At 48.9% G+C, this 20,281-nt stretch overlaps 1 protein-coding gene across 1 annotated transcript in view; it reads right to left on the bottom strand.

Annotated features, from left to right (window-relative positions):
* Positions 1–20,281, bottom strand: part of ICE1 (interactor of little elongation complex ELL subunit 1) — a 372,154-nt gene that overhangs the window by 107,341 nt on the left and 244,532 nt on the right. The window lies entirely within an intron of this gene.

Raw genomic sequence — 20,281 nt, 5'->3', positions numbered from 1 at the left:
GCTATCTTGCATAGATGTTTGAATTGTACTTTAGTCTGAAATACAAATCTTGGAAATAAATTAAAACAAAGAGAGCCAGGAGGAAGCCTGTAGTCTGGTAAAAATGCTTCAGTGCTCACCCAATGGCTTCTAGATAAATAAAACAAAGTTTCTACAAGTTGGAATTTAAAATAGCAAAATCTCAACATACTGCTGATAAAGCAAGATTCAAATTTCAAAGATTTTATGGCTCAAGATGCAAAGCTCAAAACAGGATTATATGTCTCTGTAAAATTAGTTCTTCTGCTGTATATTTATCCCCACATCAACACTTTAACCTGCTTATGTCCATTTGGCAAAACGGTCTTAGAACACCCCTACCCTTATTAAGAGAAGATGCCCTAATAATATCATAAGGAATCCTACAAGGACCACTGCCTCAGCTTCCTCTTCCATGGGCCTTGGAAATACTATAGCTCCTCTTTGCCCAAACGCTGGGATGACTAATGGCCATAAACTGCCAAACTACTGTTATTTTTCTAACAGAAGCATGGAATCCTTCCAAGCATCCCAGGCCCGTATTAAAAGCAGTAAGTTAATTATAAAGGATAAAAGTAAGAGAAAATACCAAACAGAAAGTTTCTTAGTACCCAAACAAAATGTACAAAGCACCTGGTAGCAGCATCACAGATTTGGAGATGTGAAATATTTACTTAGGGCATCGATACAGAATCCAAATCTTAAGGTATCAAAATAAACAAGAGAAAGGATCCTTCATCAGGGATGAAGAATAGACAAAAAATCTTAATACTAGATGTACAGAGCAAGTTACTTATCTTTCTGGTAGGTACTCTACCTGCAGATTCCTCACATTGTGAATTCTGCTCAGGCATCATTCCAGGAAACATTTAGTAGTACTCCAGCGAGCCAGTTGGCGTTCTGTGGTTTTGCACTAACGTTGTTCAGTTTTTTTAGGCCGTATGTGCTCCCAGATGCAGAATCCAACAATAATTTGTGTGAAACAGTGTGCAAATGCCTACCCTTAGAACCATTATAGGTGGAAAGGCTGCAGTTGAGTGCAGTTCACAGAATCGGGAGGGTGGGCACGAAACTGCAGCAAGACACAACATCTACCAGAAAGAGCTTTGCCAAAGGTAAGTGAACTAGTTTTTCTGACAGATACTTCTAACTGCAGATTATGTACCTTTTGAAAAGCTACCAAAGCAGTACTTCCAAGGTGGTGGGTCTGTGAAATGGCTCAAACCAAAAAGTCCCACATGACTGAGCGGGCAAAGTGCCTCTCTTGTCGGACCATGATGCCCATACAATACTGTTTGTGAACGTGTGGAGCCATGCCCACATACTCTGGAAAATGTCCAGAACAGGCAGTTTGCACACAAACAAAGTGGTAGCGGCCTTGGCTCTGGTGGAATGAGCCTGCAAAACCTCTGGGTTCTTGGCCAGTGACTAGCTGATGTCATGCAGAGTACGATCTACCTGGAGGCAGTCTTGTCCGTCTTTCCTCCTAATACTACAAAGAGCTCATTGTCCACATGCTTTTCGGTGATACAATAGATGTAAAAGATAAAAGTTCTTCTAGGATCCAACTGATGGAGTCTCCCCTTCGTCTTAGAAGGGTGAGGTGAATTAAAGAATGTTAGCAGAATAATATTTTTCCCGACATGAAATGGAGGTCACCACTTTCAGAAGTGTTCTCAGGATCAGTTTGTCTGGGTAAAACATCATGTTTTGGAGAGGGCTTGTTGCTCCCTCACGTACTGCGCTGATGTTATGGTGGCAAGAAAGGCTGTCTTGAGGATCTGAAACCACAGAGGATAGCTATCTAGCAGTTTATAAGGAGTGCATATGAGGGACGTAAGGACCAAATTCAAGTCCCACTGGGGCAAAATGAACAGAGAAGGTGGAAACATGTTGGAAACCTTTAAGGAAATGCATCAAAACAGGTGACAAACAAAAAAGGTTGATCTGACAGCCGCAAAAAAAGCAAGGCCTTGCAGGGTTGAAGATAACCTTAAACACCATCACTTCAGACAGCGTGGCATGAAGTAGGTCAACTAGGTGGTCAGTACACTAACTCACAAATTTATCCCATCGGCAGGCATATACTGATTTTAGCTGCCAAGAGGACATTAACCTCTGGAGTTATGTCAAAAGCAGTCAACTGCTGCTGCTCAATCTCCAAGCATGAAGGAGGACACTGCCGAGGCCAGAATGTGGGACCATGCTATGAACCTGCAACAGAAGATCCTCCCGAAGCAGCAGTCTTATCAGAGAACAAATGCTCATACTCAGGAGTTCCAGATACCACACTTTCTTAAACCGATGTCATTAGGATGACCTGAACCTGGTCGTTCCTGATCTTCTGAGACTAAGTGGGGCATTAGAGGTATCAGTGGGAACATGTACAGAGAGTCCAGAATTCCACTCTAGGCAGAGCTGATATCTCCGAAAGAGAGACACTTTAGAAACTCTAACACCTTTTTCTGGTAAAGACTCTAAATGTAGATTCCTCACCTGAGAATTTCCCCAAGGATCTGTCAGGATCAGGAACCGTTTGTACTAATTCCCTTGCGTGTGAGTCAGTGCGTTGTGTGGTCCTGTATGAAGTTCGTCACACCTCAGACATGATGTTGAGGGCACTATATCTGTGTAATCTTCACCTGTTGACATTGGTTATTTTCTGATCTCCGTCCGCGCTGACGGACGTGGAGGTGCTGAAATCAGAAAATGGCAGCGTGCAGATGTTCAGATTGCAATCTTTTTATTGGACTATGTGAGCCCATTTCACAGAATGGTGAGGAGGGTGGGTCAGCTAGGAATCAGCAGTTAGTCTCTACCTGAAAAGGCATTATTGACCCTTCTAATGTACAAGTTACTTACCATTGGTAACTAAATACCTGGTAGAGACATATTCTAGTTGCAGATTCCTTACCTTAGAATTTCCCCCAGGCGTCAGACTGGATCCTGAGATTCTTCTTCAAGCAATACCCTTGCGAGTCGGTAGGTGGTGTCGGTCGACTCCGCGGGCGTCGTAGTCACCGCGATGACGTCAGGAGTAGTATATAGATGCCGCCTTCACGCAGTGACATCAGTTTCTTTTAAGGATTTTCCACGCCAAAGGGCAGAGCCGCTAAGAACACTGAGATTGGTGCGCCAGAGCTAAGGACCTGAAAGGGGAATCCCTGTCCCTAGAAATCAGTTCGCAAGCAGGGAGGATGGGTGCGAGGTAAGGAATCTGCAACTAGAATATGTCTCTACCAGATATTTTGTTACCGAAGTTAAGTAACTTGTACATCTGATGGAGACTTCTAGTTGCAGATTCCTTACCTTAGAATAGATACCCAAGCAATGCCATCCTCGGTGGTGGGCTGCGAACTAAGATCATACTAGGAAGTCCTGCAGGACCAAACGACCAGAGTAGCCGTACCAATAGAACTGACTGTCCAGGGAGTAGTCTTTAGCAAACGTGTGCATGGACACCCACGTAGCCGCTTAGCAGATATCCAGGACAGGAACTCTGTGTGCTAACGCAGTGGAAGCAGCAGTTGCTCTGGTGGAATGAGCACGCAAGCCCTCAGAGGGTTGCTTCTTGGCCAAAGCGTAACACATTTTGGTGTAATGAAGCACCCATCGAGAGATGGTACGCTTTTGCATCACCTTCCCTTTTTTCGCACCCACATACCCAACAAAGAGTTGATCGTCCACCCGGAAATCTTTAGTACAATTAAGATAGAATGCCAATGCCCTTTTTGGGTCCCGACGGTGGAGCCTCTCCTCCTCATGAGAAGGAAGTGGGGGTGCGTAAAAAGTAGGCAGGGTGTTGGAATGGCCTACATGAAAAGGCATAACCACCTTTGGAAGGAAGGGAGCCTTAGTACGCAACACCACTTTGTCAGGGTGCACAGACAAGTATGGAGGTTTAGATGAAAGGGCTGGAAGCTCACTCATCCTGCTGAGGTGATGGCAACAAGAAAGACAGTTTTGAAGGTGAGGAGCCGCCAGGGACAGTTGTGCATAGGCTCAAAGGGTGTACACATTAAATAAGTAAGGACAAGATTGAGGCCCCACTGAGGCATGATAAATGGAGTGGGAGGAAATAAATGGGTGAGGCCTTTTAGGAATCTACTCACAATAGGAGATTTAAAAAGTGAGGGCTGATCAGGCAACCTAAGGAAAGACGAAATGGCAGATAAATCCCCTTTAAGAGTGCCCAAAGCAGAGCCCTGCTGGGCTAAGGAAAGAATGAACAGAAAAACCTCGGATGGAGGGGCAGAGAGGGGATCAACAGATTTGTTGGTGCACCATGCCACAAATTTATTCCAATGACAGGCGTATACTGTTTTGGTTGAGGGACGCCTGGCTGCCAAGATAACATCGCAGACTTTGGGTGGAAGATCCAAAGTCGTCAACTGTTGCCACTCAATCTCCACGCATAAAGGTGGAGGTTGGACAGGTTTGGGTGAAGAACCGTCCCCTGTTGCTGCGACAGAAGATCCGCCCGAAGAGGCAGTCTGAGTGGAGGATCGATGGACATGCTCAATAGCTCTGGATATCAGACTCACCGTGCCCAGTCCGGAGCCACCAAGATGACTTGGGTCCGGTCGTTCCCGATCTTCTTGAGAACTCTGGGCAGAAGTGGTATAGGCGGAAAGGCATAAAAAAGGCCGGTGTTCCACTCGAGACGAAAAGCGTCTCAGAGCAAGTGCCTCCTTGGAAACTCCAACGCACAAAACAGCAGACATTGCACGTTCACTGCGGAGGTGAACAGATCTAACCAAGGCTCTCCCCCACTGCTGAAAGAGACCTTGTGCCACCTCCGGATGGAGACGCCATTCATGATTGGCTGTGCATCGACGGCTGAGCTTGTCTGCTCTGGCACTGAGGGAACCCACCAGATGTTGAACCATCAGGGTAATGCCCTGCTATTCCAGCCATGTCCAGAGGCGTAGTGCCTCCTGACAAAGGGTCCAGGACCCTTCTCTGCCCTGTTTGTTGCAGTACCACATGGCGGTAGTATTGTCCATGAACACCTGCACTACTTTGCCTTTAAGAGAGGGAAGAAATGCTTTCAACGCAAATCTGATCGCCCAGAGCTCCAGAAGATTGTTATGAGCCCAGACTCTGCCAGAGACCAGAGGGCTCTGATCTCCGCCTCTCCCATGTGGCCGCCCCAACCCAGAAGTGACACATCTGTCACTATAGAGAGATCTGGTTGGGGAAGAGAGAGGGATCTGTTGTGGACCCAATGCAGATTCGAAAGCCACCACTGTAGGTCTTTCGCAGTCCCCTCTGAGATCTGGACCATGTCGGAGAGATTCCCCTGATGCTGCGATCACTGGAACTTAAAGTCCCACTGCAGAGCCCGCATATGCCATCTGGCATGTGTTACCAGCAGGATGCAGGAGGCCATGAGGCCCAGCAGCCTCAGTGTATGTCCCACCTAAAACCAAGACAGAGGCTGAAAGATCGGAATCATAGCCTGAATGTCTTGGACTAGCTTTTTGGGAGGATATGCCCAAAACTGCATGGTGTCCAGAATAGCTCAGATGAAAGGGAGCATCTGAGAGGGAGTCAGGTGTGACCCCGGCGTGTGCAGGAGGTTCGCCATAGGTCGAAGGTGGGAGACGATTTTCTGGGGCGTGCCCGCCTTCAACAGCCAGTCGTCGAGGTAGAGGAAAACTGACACCCCTAACCTGCGCAGATGACCTGCAACCACTGCAATCACTTTTGTGAACACCCGAGGGGCGCTGGTAAGGCCTAAGGGGAGCACGGTAAACTGAAAGTGCTTGTGAACTACCACAGATCATAGATAACGTCTGTGGGTAGGCAGGATGGGGATGTGGAAATAAGCATCCTGCAAGGCCTACGCTACCATCCAGTCTCCTGGGTCCAAGGCAGACAGAACCTGAGCCAGGGTGAGCATTTTGAATTTCTCCTTCTTGAGGAAGTAGTTCAGGTCCCGAAGATCTAGGATAGGATGTAAGCCCTTGTCCTTTTTCGGCACCAGAAAGTAGCGGGAATATCAACCACAACCTACTTCGGGCACAGGGACCTTTTCTAAAGCTCCCTTGGCCAAAAGAGCTGCGACTTCCTGGCAGAGAAGTGCCAAATGATCCTCTGGAAGGTGACTGAAGAGTGGAGGCATGGCTGGTGGAGCAGATTCGGAAGGGAGGGAGGGAGTAGCCCTTTCGAACGATCTGCAAATCCCACCTGTCCGTAGTGATGGATTCCCAGTGGGGCAGGTGATGGCGAATCCTGCCGCCAACTGGATGGGAGTGAGGGGACGGACTAAGAGGGTTTGGAGGCTGCAGTGGGGGCAGAGGTGGACTGGGCAGACCCCCGATTCCCTTTTGCACGCCCACGTGGGATTCCGCGTCCCCGGCCACGCAGAGGCAGGACAGCATGGGTGGCACAGTGGCTGGGTGGAGGACGTGACAGGGAGCCCCTTCCGTGACCATGAAAGGAGCGTACTGCGGGGTGACAGGGAGCCCCTTCCGTGACCATGAAAGGAGCGTACTGCGGGGAGCAAGGGGCAGAGGAAAGACCAACAAGACCAAGCCATAGCCCGGGGATCCTTGAATCTCTACAAGGCCGAGTCCACTTTGTCTCCAAAGAGACGGGAGCCATTAAAAGGCATGTCCATGAGTGACTGTTGGACATCCCCAGAAAAACCAGTATTATGCAACCAGGCACGGCATCTGCCCAGAGAGTCAGTCGTTTCCAGCCCACAACGGATTGTGAATTTTGCCATCGTTCACCGCTTGGGAGACAATAGCACGGGCCTCCTCTGGTATCTGCGGCAGGACTTGAGCAACCGTATCCACAAAGAGTGGCTATAGTGGCACAAAAGGCATGCAGTGTTTACAGACCGCACCATGAGACTGGAGGAAGAAAACAACTTCTTACCAAACTGTTCCAGCCTTTTTGATTCCCTGTCCGGGGGTGCGGAAGTGTATGCGCCTGAAGAAGAGGAAGCCTGAATGACCAGACTCTCATGCATGGGATGTTGGGACATGAATTTAGGGTCGTTCAGAGTGAGCCGATGGCGGTGTGAGTTAGTCCTATTCACAGGAGCCACTGTGTTGGGTTTGGATCAAGTACCTAAAAGGACATCGGTGAGGGCTTCACTGAATGGCAATAGGTGTTCTGAAGTGGAAGCCCCAGGCTGAAGCACCTCCGTCAGGAGATTAGACCTGACCACTACAGTAGGAACCTCAAGGCCAAGGACCTCAGCTGCCCTACTGACCACCATACCATAAGTAGCTCCCTCTGCCATAGCCACGGTAGGAGGAGACAGCATGTTAGCGTCAGGAGAAGTATCCAGACCGCTGGTGCCACCCAATTCCTGAGCCCAGTCCAAAGATGGGTCATCCTGGTATTCATAAGGGTCCAGGGACACCTCCAACCCCTCCCGGAATTCGTACCCATAGAAAAAAGGGTCACAATCCGACCTAGGGTGAATAGGCCGCATCAGAGACAAAGGCGGCAATGGCTGACGCTGCTCCGACTCAGTCGTTTGGGATAAGGATCGGGTCGACGTCGATAGTGGGCACTAACGATGTTGGGAGCGTTGCCAATTGACCCGGCACTGCGTAAGGTTTTAAGGGTGCAACTGGCGCCGGTGCGGATCCGCTAGCAGATCCAGAGGGGACCATGGTGGCCAGAGCCAAAGCCACCAGCGCGGAACCCGAAGGCCCCTCAACCGAACCCCTTGGGCCCGAAGGAGCAATATCAGGGTTGGTCCGCCCAAAGATGAGGCGCATGGTCTCATAGAACTCCTAAAGCTGGGCAGGGGTCGCTCCGGCAAACTCAGGGAAGTGCGGAGCCAACACAGACGCAGGCTCCGAGGATGGAGGCCCTGAGCGTCGACGCTCTTCCCACGTCGTGTCAACCAAGCGACAGGGTGAAGTCGGAGAGCGATGGGACTTCTTCGACGACTTCTTACCTGCACCCAAAGATTTAGAAGAAGACATTTGGTGATGGCTCCGCGAACGGTCTAGAGACACGGACGTACGCAGAGCTGAGTGCCGAGCTGCCATCAGCTTCAGGGATACAACTTTGAGTCGTGCTCGAGACACCACAGACAAACCCGATGAGGATCCATCACCGACATTGTGCGGTGACAGTCCTCGCATGGCTTGAAACCAGTCTTAGGGAACATCGTCGACGCACCAAAAAGTCTCTCAAAAACTCGACAAAATGGTTAAAGTCTGTCAAAAAGAGACCAGGGTAGCTCTTTTCCAGATCAGCGCGCGGCACGGAAAGAGAAGAACTGACGTCTGTAGGAAAATGGCTCCCTGCTGCAGTTACCCCCCCACTTTTTGCCTGATATTGATGCTGACTTGACTTAGAAGTGTGCTGGGACTCTGATAACCAGGCCCCAGCACCAGTGTTCTTTCACTAAAAATGTACCATTGTTTCCACAATTGGCACACCCCTGGCACACAGATAAGTCCCTTGTAAAAGATACCAGTGGTACCAAGGGCCCAGTGACCAGGGAAGGTCTCTAAGGGCTGCAGCATGTGTTGTGCCACCCTTAGGGACCCCTCACCTAACACATGCACACTGCCTTTGCAGATTGTGTGTGTTGGTGGGGAGGGAAAGGCAAAGTCGACATGGCATCCCCCTCAGGGTGCCATGCACACAAAATACTGCCTGTGGCATAGGGGTAAGTCAGCCCTCTAGCAGGCCTTACAGCCCTAAGGCAGAGTGCACTATACCACAGGTGAGGGCATAGCTGCATGAGCAATATGCCCCTACAGTGTCTAAGTCCATTCTTAGACATTGTAAGTACAGTGTGGCCATATTAGGGATATGGGGTGGGAGTTTGTCAAAAACGAACTCTACAGTTGCATAATAGCTACAGTGACTACTGGGAAGTTTGGTATCAAACTTCTCAGAATAATAAAGCCACAGTGGTGCCAGTGTTGGTTTTATTAAAAAAATGCACACAGAGGGAATCTTTTAGATGCCCCCTGTATTTTACTCAATGCTTCAGTGCAGGACTGACTGGTCTGAGCCAGCCTGCTGCTGAGAGACGAGTTTCTGACCCCATGGGGTGAAGGCCTTTTTGCCCTCTGAGGCCAGAAACAAAGCCTGCTCTTGGTGGAGATGCTTCACACCTCCCCCCTGAGGAACTGTAACACCTAGCAGTGAGACTCAAAGGCTCAGGCTTCGTGTTACAATGCCCCAGGGCACTCCAGCTAGTGGAAATGCCCGCCCCATGGACACAGCCCCCACTTTTGGCTGCAAGTCCAGGGGAGATAATGAGAAAAACAAGGAGTCACCCACCACTCAGGACAGCTCCTAAGGGGTCCTGAGCTGAGGTGACACCTGCCTTTAGAAATCCTCCATCTTGATTTTGGAGGATTTCCCCCAACAGGGATAGGGATGTGCCCCCCCTCCCCTCAGGGAGGAGGCACATGGAGGTTGTAGCCACCCTCAAGGACAGTAGCCATTGGCTACTGCCCCAAAGACCTAAACACCCCCCTAAATTGAGTATTTAGAATCGACCCTGAATCCAGGAAATCAGATTCCTGCAACCTGAACTAAGAAGAAGGACTGCTGACCTGCAAGCCTGCAGAGACGACTGAAGACGCCAACTGCTTTGGCCCCAGCCCTACCGGCCTGTCTCCTGACTTGAAAAACTGCAACCAGCAACGCATCCAACAGGACCAAGAAACTTCAGTGAGCAGCGGCTCTGCTCAACAAACAGCAACAATCTTGCAACTTTTCTGCAACTTTCAAAGACCTCACTCTTCCCCCCCCGGAAGCGTGAGACTTCACCCTCTGCACCCGACACCCCCGGCTCGAGATCCAGAGAACCAACACCACAGGGAGGACTCCCAGGCGACTGCGACCCCTTGAGTAGCCGGAGACGACCCCCCTGGACCTGCACAGCGACGCCTGCAGAGAGCATCCAGAGGCTCCCCATGACTGTGACTGCCTGTAACAAGGATCCCGACACCGGGACCACACTCTGCACCCGCTGCCCCCAGGACCAGAAGGAACTGAACCTCAGTGCAGGAGTGACCACCAGGCGACCCTCTGCCTAGCCCAGGTGGTGGCTAGCCCATGTAGTGGCTGGCCCGAGAAGACCCCCCCCCCCCCCCGCCCTACCTGCACAGCTAGAGTGACCACCGCGTCTCTTCACTGAATCCAATACAAAACCCGACGCCTGCTTTGTACACTGCACCCGGCCGACCCTGTGCTGCTGAGGGTGTGTTTTGTGTGCTTACTTGTGTCCCACCCCAGTGCTCTACAAAACCCCCCTCATTTATTGCCTGTGTGTATACAACAAATCCTACCCTCGGATAAACCTACTGCTCGACCACACTACCACAAATTAGAACATTAGAATTATCTAATTTTGCCACTATCTTACCTCTAAGGGGAACCCTTGGACTCTGTGCACACTATCTCTTACTTTGAGATAGTATATACAGAGCCAACTTCCTACAACGTCACTGTACGAAGGCGCCGTTTATGTACTACTCCCGACATCACGGCGACTACGACGCCAACGACTCCCGCGGAGACAATCGATGTCACTTACCGACATGTAAGGGTATTGCTTGGGGAAATTCTAAGGTAAGGAATCTGCAACTAGAATTCTCTATCAGATAGAGAGTTCTTACTGCAGATTCTTCACCTTGTGAATAGAACTTCACCGGACTCTGCACAAAAAGACTTGTCCTGCAGCTGCAGAAACCCAGGCAACCTGTCTGCCTTCTAAAAAGTTTCAGAATGCTGTGAGCAGCGAAACTGCTCAGCAACAAAGTATCCATCAAGGACTCTGCAGCCTGGAAACCAGACACCTGAAGTTACCTCTGACTCAGTGACCTCTGACTCAGTGAGAAGCCTGTGCCAGCAGGGCTCCACAGCTGTCTTGACCCCGAGTACACCTGAGTGTCTCCCCTCCTGGACTCAACCATGTCGCCTACAGCCCCTGCATGCAGGCCCACTATCCCTCAGCCTGGTGATAAGAGAAAAACCCCACACATACAGCAACTGCTGCACCTGAGCCTGACCCTGCTGAGGTGGGCCATTGGTGCCAACGATGTCCCCCGGCTCATGAGAGTTGCAGCCCACCATGAGTCCACCCCTGCCAGGCTCCCACACGACGCCTGCAGCGTCAACTCACTGGACCCTCTGACTGCGAGTGCCCCTGGACCAACACTAGTAGAGCACCCTTGCATCCGTCACCCCTGGGCACAGGAGAAGAGGACCAAAGGTGCACCTCCATCCCTGAGCACACAAAGTCTTCTACCTACCTGCTAGTTGTCCCCCACTGGCTTTCCAGCCACAGCCTGCAGTCTGTTTGTCATGGGGTCAATCTCCCACACAAAACCATTGGTCACCCGACACCTTACTGCACCTGGCTGCCCCAGTGCCACTCGGTGTGACCTGTTGGTGTGGTTCTGATCAGTGCCTGGTATTTACCTTAACTCCCTGAGACTCGCTTAGTAAATACTTTTTTACTCTGTATTTGTTGAACATTAGTTTTCCTCAATAGAATAACATTGGGAGAACTCTGAAAATTGCACTATTTTTGAAACTGCAAATTATTTATGCTCAAAAGTCTACAAAGTTCTTGGGTTTGAAACATATATAAAAAGAAATGTTATTTTTCTAAATTGGTCTCGGATTTATACTGAGTGTGTGTCTCAATTATTGCCTCTGTGAGTACAACAAATGCTTAGCACTACCCTCTAATAAGACTAACTGCTGCCCTCACTATCACAAATAGAGCATTAGTCCTATCTATGTTTGCCTCTACAGTACCAACTGGGAATCCACTGGACTCTGCACAGTGTACTTAATAGAGAGAGCCAGATTCCTACATAGGGCAGTTGTGCACAGGCTAAACTGGCAAGCGCATGAAGAACATCAAAACTATATTCAATTCCCATTGGTGCATGATGGAGGGTTTTGGAGAGAACATGTGTTGTAGTCCTTTTAGAAAATGAGTCACAAGAGGTGAGTTAAACAGGAAGGACTGGGTCAGCAACCAAAAGAATGCCAATATGGTTGAAACAACCCTTTAACTGTGTCCAAAGCAATGTCTAGCTGGGCTAACCAAAGAACAAATAACAGCTCCTTGAACAGAGGTGCTGAAAGTGGATCAACAATTTTGGTCGCACACCTAGCCACAAATTTGTCCCAATATCGGGTGTTTACTCTCTTGGTTGCGAGAAGCCTGTGTTCCAAAATAACATTGGTCTGCTATAGGGAGGCCAAAAACTGTCAACAGTCAATCTCAATGCAGGAGGGCAGAGAGGGCCCAGAATTGGGTGCAGGTCCCTCCCCTGTTGCTGTGACAGAAGATCCTTCTGAAGTGGCAGCCTCACCAGAGGATCTATGCTCATGCTCAGGCCACAAGAATGACTTAGGGCTGGTCATTCTTGATCTTCATGTGAACGTGGGCAGAAGTGGTATTGTCAGAAAAGTGTACAGGAGGCCTGAGCTCATTTCAGATAAATAGTGTCTCCAAGCAAGTCGCCTTGGAAACTCCGGCGTGCAGAAATGGAGAAACTGCACACTCTCGGAACAAGATTCTCTCCAAACACTGACGAGACTTTGCACCACTTATGGATGGATGGAGACGCCATTTGTGACCTGCCAGGCATCAATAGCTTAGTTCATCCGCTTTGGCATTCAGAGTCTGCCAGATGCTGAACCGCCCAAAAAAATGTCCTGACGTTCCAGCCATGTCCAGAGATGATGGGACTCTTGAAACAAGGTGCAAAATCCCAGCCTGCCCTGTCTGGTGCAATACCACATGGCGGTGGTGTTGTCTGTGAACACATGAACAAGCCATTCTTGGAAGAAAGGCCTTAAAAGCCAAACTGATTTCCCTCAGCTCCAACAGGTTGATGTGGATGTGAGACTCCGCCTGGCATTAGGGTTCTCTGAACTTCACCTCTCCCAGATGGCTGACCTAATCTAGACATGACAGATTTGTCACTACAATCAGTTCTGGATGGAGAAAGGAGAGGGGTCAGCCACTGACCCAATTGCCAATCATCAGCTACCACTGCAGACCTTTTGCAGTTACCTCTGAGGTCTATACCAAGTGGGAGAGAGTCACCTGATGCTGCACTCAATAGAACTTCAGGTCCCACTGCACAACCTGAATATGCCAGGGGGGCATATGTTACCAGCAGGATGCAGGAGGCTATAACCACCAGAAGCATCCATGTCAGTCTTACAAAAATACAGGGTAGAGGCTGAAACATCGGAATAATAGCCAGAATATTCTGCATTTGCACTGGAGAGGATAAGCCTGAAACTGCACAGTGTTCAGAACAGCTCAGATGAAACTGAGAGTCTAAGAGGCAGTCAAGTGGGACTTCGCCACATTGAAAGTTAATAGCGAATGCAAGAAGTCCGCCATAGTCTGGAGCTGGGAGACGACTGTCTGGGGCGACCCACTCCAGTCGCCAGTGTTGAGGTAGGGGGAAGGCTGGAACCCCTGACAACCGCAATTGTGCTGAAACCATTGTCATCACATTGATGAACACCAGGGGCAGTGGTGAGGCCAAAATAGAGCACAATGAACTGAAAGTGCTTGTGGCCCACCGTGAACCACAGGTTATGCCTGTGGGCAGGCAGGCAGGACAGGAATATGAATGTCTCCATGATAGGCATAACCTGAGCCAACATGAGCATCTTTAATTTCTTCATCTTGTTCGGCACCAAAAAGTAGTGGGAATAGCAACCACAATTACTTCTGAAGCCGGGAGCATCCTTCACTTCCGGTCGCCGCCTGCAGCCTCTTTCTTCAGCCCCTCACTCAAAGCATGAGTAACCCCAGCACCGGACTCAACGACAAAAGACACTACAGCACCAACCCCCACAGTCCGAGGAGAAGTGGATCAACGGTGTCCCCAAATGCCAGGGAAACTCAAGGTCAAACCTCCCCATGGCTTCCCTTGAACTGACCTTTCAGTCTGAGCTTGCAGGAACTTCTCGACTGGACCGTTTCCCATTGAAGTGAATGGAACACCTGATGCCGTAACACATATCTGCACCCGGATGCCCCAGTGCCCCCTGAGGTGACCTGTTGGTGGGGCCTTGGACCCTAGCCCATGCTTACCTTAACTCCAGAAGATGGATCTTGTAAGTCGCTGCTAAGTACCCATAATGCAGTATGCCCCCCCACCCCCCCCCCCCAAGGATAACATTACCGCTCGAAAAAAATTGCAGTGTCAACTTTTGAAAACTGTACAAATTCTTAACTCAAATAGTACTCACCCAATTCTTATGATCTTGGTATCAAAATTTATATAAAAATATGTGCTTTTTTATAAATTGGTGTCAGATTTCTTTGTTGAGTGTCTCTCGCTTACTGCCTTTGTGTGCGCAATACACGCTTAGCACTACCCTCTGGTATGCCTAACTGCTTGCCCACACTACCACAAAGGAGAGCATATGGGGTGTCATTTGTGCCTCGAATTCCACTGTACCAGCGGGGCAGATGGTGTCGGATCCTGCAGCCAACTGTTTGCCAGTGATGTTAAGAGAGTGAAAGAAAGAGGGTGAGATAGCAGCCGCCTGAGGGGGGGTGTGGTGTGCTGTGTGTGTGTGTTGGACTGAGTAGACCTCTAGTTGTGTGTCCCACAAGGATTGTGGGTGCCGCGTCTGTGGCCATGAAAGGAATGGGGAGCCTGCTTTACTTGGTGGCTGGGCAGAAAAGGATGCAGCTGGTAGCCACGGCTGCATCCACGCAAGGGGCAAAAGGCAGAATTGGGTTAACATGGGGCCATGGAGAGACCTAGCAATCAGGTAGTGGCCCCTGCTGTCCTTAAAGTGCTCCACACTGAGAACTGACCTATTGCCAAAGAGGTGGGTGCCATCGAATGATATGTCCATAGGGGACACCAGGACCTGGTATGAAAAGCAATAAGATCTCGGCCAGGCAAGGTGTCTGAGTGCCGCTTCGACACCATCACTCTGCCTCTTGAGTCAGCCATATGCAGCCAGCAGCGAACTTTGCTGCATCCCTACCATCAGCAATAGCCTGGGTCAGGGCTCTGGCCTCCTCCAAGACTATGGGCAGCGCTTGCAACAACTGAATCCCAAGTTATATGGGTATAACAGCCCAAAAGGCATACAGTATTCACCGACCGCACTGCAAGGCTAGCAGAAGAGAACATTCTCTTGCTAAGGTATCCAGCATGTTGGATTTCCTATCTAGTAGTGTGGTAGGAAATGCAGTAGAGTTGACTTTGGCGGTGTGGACCAGTACAAACAGGGTCTCCGGAGTTGGGTTTAAGTGAGGAAAGCTGGGTCCCAAGGAGCGGGGTATTGGTGGCAGGCAATTGTCCTGTGCACAAGAGACCTTGTGCATGGTTTGGCACATGCCCTGAGCAGGACATCTGTGCGGCTTCATTAAAAATGAGGACATGTCCTGTGGGGGCTGACTCCCGGCAGAAGCATTACATTAAGTCACCCCTACAGAAAGTCTTACAGCCCTAAGGCAGGGTGCATTACATTACACGTGTGCACATGTAAAGATGTTAGTCTTGACTGACACTGAGGGCAGTATAAGGTCCCGGACCTCAGCCATCCTTCCCACCTTCCTCTGTAGCCACACTAGGAGGAGAGCCTTCACTGTCTGGGGAGGTATCAGACCACTGGCATCCACCATTTAGACATACCAATTGTGTTCAGGCTTTAAGGGGCTGTTGGAGAAATGAAAATGTCACTTACCCAGTGTACATCTGTTCGTGGCATCAGTCGCTGAAGATTCACATGTTGTGCATAGCCCGCCATCTGGTGTTGGGTCGGAGTGTTACAAGTTGTTTTTCTTCGAAGAAGTCTTTCGAGTCACGGGACCGAGGGACTCCTCCTCTTTGTCTCCATTGCGCATGGGCGTCGACTCCATCTTCGATTGTTTTCCCCGCAGAGGGTGAGGTAGGAGTTGTTTGTTTAGAAATAGTGCCCATGCAATGGAGTGAATAAGTATGTACCTAACTAAGATTTAATATATTTACAAATGTACAAAGTTGAAGCTAACTTCCAAACGGCTACAGGCTCCCGGGGAGGTGGGTGGGCACATGTGAATCTTCAGCGACTGATGCCACGAACAGATGTACACTGGGTAAGTGACATTTTCAGTTCGATGGCATCTGTCGCTGTAGATACACATGTTGTGCATAGACTAGTAAGCAGTTATCTCCCCAAAAGCGGTGGCTCAGCCTGTAGGAGTGGAAGTAGTCTGAAATAAGGTTCTTAGTACGGATTGACCTACTGTAGCTTGTTGTACTGATAGCACGTCTACACAGTAGTGCTTGGTAAATGTGTGAGGCGTAGACCATGTGGCTGCCTTACATATTTCGTGCATTGGAATATTCCCTAGGAATGCCATGGTAGCGCCTTTCTTTCTGGTTGAGTGTGCCCTTGGTGTAATGGGCAGTTGCCTTTTTGCTTTAAGGTAGCAGATTTGGATGCACTTAACTATCCACCTGGCTATACCCTGTTTCGATATTGGGTTTCCTGCGTGAGGTTTTTGAAATGCAATAAACAGTTGTTTAGTTTTTCTGATGTCTTTAGTTCTGTCGATGTAGTACATCAGTGCTCTTTTGATGTCTAATGTATGTAGTGCCCTTTCAGCTATGGAATCTGGCTGTGGGAAGAACACTGGTAGCTCTACCGTTTGATTTAGGTGGAACGGTGAAATTACCTTTGGCAAAAATTTAGGATTGGTCCTTAGGACTACTTTATTTTTGTGTAGTTGGATAAAAGGTTCTTGTATTGTAAACGCCTGAATCTCACTTACTCTTCTTAGAGATGTGATGGCGATGAGAAATGCAACGTTCCAGGTTAGGAATTGTATTTCGCAAGAATGCATGGGTTCAAAAGGTGGACCCATGAGTCTTGTTAAGACGATGTTGAGGTTCCATGAAGGAACGGGTGGTGTCCTTGGTGGTATAATTCTTTTGAGGCCTTCCATAAATGCTTTAATGACAGGTATCCTAAATAGTGAAGTTGAATGGGTAATCTCCAGGTATGCAGATATTGCTGCTAGGTGTATCTTAATGGAAGAGAAGGCCAGGTGTGATTTTTGTAAGTGTAGTAAGTAACCCACTACATCTTTTGGAGATGCGTGTAATGGTCGAATTTGATTATGATGGCAAAAGCAAACAAATCTTTTCCATTTGCTTGCATAGCAGTGTCTAGTGGATGGTCTTCTGGCTTGCTTTATGACTTCCATACATTCTTGTGTGAGGTTTAAGTGTCCGAATTCTAGGATTTCAGGAGCCAGATTGCTAGATTCAGCGATGCTGGGTTGGGATGCCTGATCTGTTGGTTGTGTTGCGTTAACAGATGTGGCCAGTTGGGCAACTTGACGTGGGGTACTACTGATAGGTCTAGCAGTGTTGTGTACCATGGTTGCCTTGCCCAGGTTGGTGCTATCAGTATGAGTTTGAGTCTGTTTTGACTCAATTTGTTTACCAGATATGGAAGGAGAGGGAGAGGGGGAAAAGCGTACGCAAATATCCCTGACCAGTTCATCCATAGGGCATTGCCTTGAGACTGCCTGTCTGGGTATCTGGATGCGAAGTGTTGGCATTTTGTGTTCTCCTTCGTTGCAAATAAGTCTATTTGAGGTGTTCCCCAAAGTTTGAAGTAAGTGTTTAGAATTTGGGGGTGAATTTCCCACTCGTGGACCTGTTGGTGATCTCGAGAGAGATTGTCTGCAAGTTGATTCTGGATCCCTGGAATAAACTGTGCTATTAGGCGAATGTGGTTGTGAATTGCCCATTGCCATATTTTTTGTGCCAGCAGGCACAGCTGTGTCGAGTGTGTCCCCCCCTGTTTGTTTAGATAATACATTGTTGTCATGTTGTCTGTTTTGACAAGAATGTATTTGTGAGTTATGAGTGGTTGAAATGCTTTTAATGCTTGGAAAACTGCTAGTAGTTCGAGGTGGTTTATATGCAGCTTTCTTTGATGTACGTCCCATTGGCCTTGTATGCTGTGGTGATCGAGGTGTGCTCCCCACCCTGTCATGGAAGCATCTGTTATCACGTATTGTGGCACTGGGTCTTGGAAAGACCGCCCTTTGTTTAAATTTACGTTGTTCCACCATAGAAGCGAGAGGTATGTTAGGCGGTCTATCAACACCAGATCTAGAAGCTGACCCTGTGCTTGAGACCATTGCGACGCTAGGCACTGTTGTAAGGGCCGCATATGCAACCTTGCGTGTGGGACAATGGCTATGCATGAGGACATCATGCCTAGTAGTTGTAATATCATCCTCGCCTGTATTTTTTGTGTTGGATACATGCGTTGTATAATCTTTTGGAAATTTTGAACCCTTTGTGGACTTGGAGTGGCTATTCCCTTTGTTGTATCTATTGTGGCTCCTAGGTATTGTTGTACCTTGGACGGCAGAATGTGTGATTTTGCATAGTTGATGGTGAAACCGAGTTTGTAGAGGGTTTGCATGACCTGAGCTGTGTGGTGCGAGCACTTTGTCAGTGAGTCGGTCTTGATGAGCCAGTCGTCTAGATATGGGAATACGTGTATTTGCTGCCTTCTGATGTGTGCAGCCACTACTGCTAGGCATTTTGTGAAGACTCTTGGTGCAGTTGTTAAACCGAAGGGTAATACCTTGAATTGGTAATGTATTCCTTTGAATACGAACCTTAGGTATTTCCTGTGCGACGGATGTATTGGTATGTGGAAATACGCGTCTTTGAGATCTAAGGTTGTCATGTAGTCCTGTTGCTTTAGCAATGGTAACACTTCTTGTAGCGTGACCATGTGAAAGTGTTCTGATTTGACGTAGGTGTTTAGTGTTCTGAGGTCTAGGATTGGTCTCAGTGTTTCGTCCCTTTTTGGTATTAGGAAGTACAGTGAATAAACTCCTGTGTTTATTTGTGTGTTTGGGACTAGTTCTATTGCGTTTTTTTGCAATAATGCTTGAACTTCTATCTCCAGAAGGTCTGAATGTTGTTTGGATAAATTCTGTGTTTTTGGTGGTATGTTTGGAGGGATTTGTAGAAATTCTATGCAATAACCATGTTGGATAATTGCTAAGACCCAAGTGTCTGTAGTTATTTCCTCCCATGCATGGTAATATTGACCTATTCTTCCCCCCACTGGTGTTGTGTGGAGGGGATGAGTGACATGTGAGTCACTGCTTGGTTGTAGGGGTTTTGGGGCTTTGAAATCTTCCCCTATTCCTAGGGAATTGTCCTCTGTATTGGCCCCGAAAGCCTCCCCTTTGGTACTGTCCCTGGTAGCTGGACGGCGTTGCCTGTGAGGTGCTGGCTTGTGTGGCTTGACCTCGAAACCCCCCTCTAAAGGTTGTTTTGCGGAAGGTGTTGTAAGTGCCTCTGCTCTGCGGGGAGTAGAGTGCGCCCATGGCTTTAGCAGTGTCAGTGTCCTTTTTGAGTTTCTCAATCGCCGTGTCCACTTCAGGTCCGAAAAGTTGTTTCTCATTGAATGGCATATTGAGCACTGCCTGCTGTATCTCTGGTTTAAAACCAGACGTTCGTAGCCATGAGTGCCTTCGTATAGTCACAGATGTGTTAATTGTCCTTGCAGCTGTGTCCGCTGCGTCCATAGAGGAGCGTATCTGAGTATTAGATATATTTTGTCCTTCCTCAACCACCTGTTTCGCCCTTTTTTGTAGCTCTTTGGGTAGATGCTCAATGAGGTGTTGCATCTCGTCCCAATGGGCTCTGTCATAGCGCGCAAGTAGTGCTTGAGAGTTAGCGATGCGCCACTGGTTTGCAGCTTGAACTGCGACTCTCTTTCCGGCTGCATCGAACTTGCGGCTCTCTTTATCTGGGGGCGGTGCATCCCCAGATGTGTGGGAGTTGGCTCTCTTGCGAGCTGCTCCTACCACGACGGAATCTGGTGGCAGCTGTGAGGTGATGAAAACAGGGTCTGTAGGAGGTGCTTTATATTTTTTGTCCACTCTCGGTGTGCTAGCTCTACTCTTGACCGGCTCATTGAAGATTTCCTTTGCGTGCCGAAGCATCCCCGGGAGCATAGGCAGGCTTTGGTAGGAGCTATGGGTGGAAGAGAGGGTGTTGAATAAGAAGTCATCCTCGACTGGTTCCGAGTGTAGGGACACGTTGTGGAACTCTGCAGCTCTAGCCACCACTTGTGAGTATGCCGTGCTATCTTCCGGTGGTGAGGGCTTTGTAGGATACGCCTCTGGACTGTTGTCCGACACTGGGGCGTCGTATAAGTCCCAAGCGTCTTGGTCCTGATCACCTTGGCTCATGGTGGTGTGAGCCGGGGAATGTGATGGAGTTTG

The sequence above is a fragment of the Pleurodeles waltl genome, chromosome 2_2 (assembly GCF_031143425.1).
Source record: "Pleurodeles waltl isolate 20211129_DDA chromosome 2_2, aPleWal1.hap1.20221129, whole genome shotgun sequence".
In the NCBI taxonomy this organism is placed as follows: domain Eukaryota; kingdom Metazoa; phylum Chordata; class Amphibia; order Caudata; family Salamandridae; genus Pleurodeles; species Pleurodeles waltl.
Note: the sequence above shows the minus strand (reverse complement) of the source record. Positions and strands in the feature narration are given on the sequence as shown.